The 1,653-nt window shown below is 62.8% G+C and overlaps 1 long non-coding RNA gene across 1 annotated transcript; it reads right to left on the minus strand.

Moving 5' to 3' along the window:
* Window positions 1-443: 443 nt before the first annotated feature.
* LOC113942079 lies at window positions 444-1,652 on the minus strand. The gene is made up of 3 exons (XR_003525835.1): window positions 1,585-1,652; window positions 1,010-1,110; window positions 444-492 (listed from the first exon to the last, which is right to left on the minus strand). It is a non-coding gene; the product is annotated as an uncharacterized LOC113942079 (long non-coding RNA).
* Window position 1,653: the final 1 nt, after the last annotated feature.

Raw genomic sequence — 1,653 nt, forward strand, 5'->3', positions numbered from 1 at the left:
AGGAGAAATGGGGAAGGGGAGAAAACTGGAAGGGACTGGAAGGGAGTTTGGGACTGAGGGGTCAAGGAAGGGGATTTCTGAACATGAATGTCATGGAGAATGGGAAAGGGGAAGGATTAGAGGAGAAAGAAGGGAAGAAATGGTGTGGGAATGATGGCCTGTGTGTGTGGTGGGGTGGACTGGGGTGTGTGGGAATAGAGTGGGGGCCCTGAGGAAGGGGTCTCCCCGGTGCCCACTGGGGTGGACTGGGGAGCACTGGGATGCCCTGGAGGGTGGTGGCCACCAGAGGGGAGGGTCTGGGCCCAGCACAAGCCCTAATACTCACAATGGTCAAGATTGCCTGTAGAGAGACAAGGAGACGTCAATGGTCACGGGGGTGTCCCCAGTGCCAGGAAGGGATGGGGGACCCAAAGTGCCCCCCAGTTCCCACACTGGGTGACCCCCAGCTCCCAGACTTACCCCCCCGCAGGCTTCGCCGCTGGCAAAAAAGGGCTGCAGGAGGAGAGCAAAGGCTTGGTTGGGGTTGGCCTTGTGGGGCTGGGGGGGACACAGGTGTCCCCACCCCGTCCAGCCCCGGCTGCTCCTCGGGCTGAGCGGGGCTCTTTGGGATTGTGGCTCCCAGGCAAGTTGGGGACACCAGTGCAGGGGGAAAGACAAGGCATTGAGGGCAAAGCCTGGAGGACAGGTCCTGGGAATGGGCCATGGCAGGGCATTTCCCAGTTGGTGCCACCTCAACCTGGCCAGGCCTTGTCCCACTTGAGCCCACTGTGGAGCTTGGGCCTTTTTGTCCTCCTTGGACTCCAGTGGGGCTTGGACCAGTTCCACCCAGTTTGGGTTGGGCCTTTTCCTTGGCTGGGAAAGAGAGGAGATGGTGGGGAGATGCCCCAGGGGACCAAGAGGATGGGATGTGGCCTGGCCCGGGGCTGGGGGTGCTGAGGATTGCTTGGGGAGCCCCTGGATTGGGAAGGGGCCCATCCCTGAGCCCATGACCATGGCATCAGGGCCTCACCTTGGCATCTGCCGGGGGGCTCAGCAGGATGGTGAAGAGCAGGGCCACGCTGAGCACAGCGACCTTCATCTTCCTCTGGGCCTGGGCAGCGCTGGCTGAGGCTGCACAAGGGCAGGAGCACATTTATCCCTGCCGGGACTCCTCCCTGCCCCCTCCCCGAGAGCCCCCGGGGCAAAGCCAGGCTGGGCACAGCCCCCAGCCCTGGCCACAAGCCCAGCCCTGGCACAGAGTCCATCTTGCCTGTGGCACTGACCCAACCACCTTCCCCGGCATCCCTCCAGCTTCCTGCACGGGGCAACTGCCCCTGAAAGGGCCCAGGCACCTGGGGATGCCAAGGGGGTGGGCTGGGAGCTGAAAGCAGCTGCATACCCTGTGGGGACAATCCCACAACAACACAATCCATCCTCCAACAGCCCCCAAAGCCTGATCCTCCCATGTCCTCCTGCCCATCCCTTGCCAGAGCTTTCCCTCTGGGACACCCCAGAGCTCAACCCAGCCCCAAACCCGGCATGTCTGACCACAGTTGTCCCTGTTCCCACTCCAGCCCCTTGGCTGAACGCAGGACTGGCACTGACCCCCTTCTTGGGGCACCAGGACCCCGGGATCAGGGAAACAGGGAGCTGGGAGATAAAGGGGCTGACGGG

Source organism: Corapipo altera, unplaced genomic scaffold (genome assembly GCF_003945725.1).
Source record: "Corapipo altera isolate COAL_440 unplaced genomic scaffold, ASM394572v1 57467, whole genome shotgun sequence".
NCBI classification, from domain to species: Eukaryota; Metazoa; Chordata; class Aves; order Passeriformes; family Pipridae; genus Corapipo; species Corapipo altera.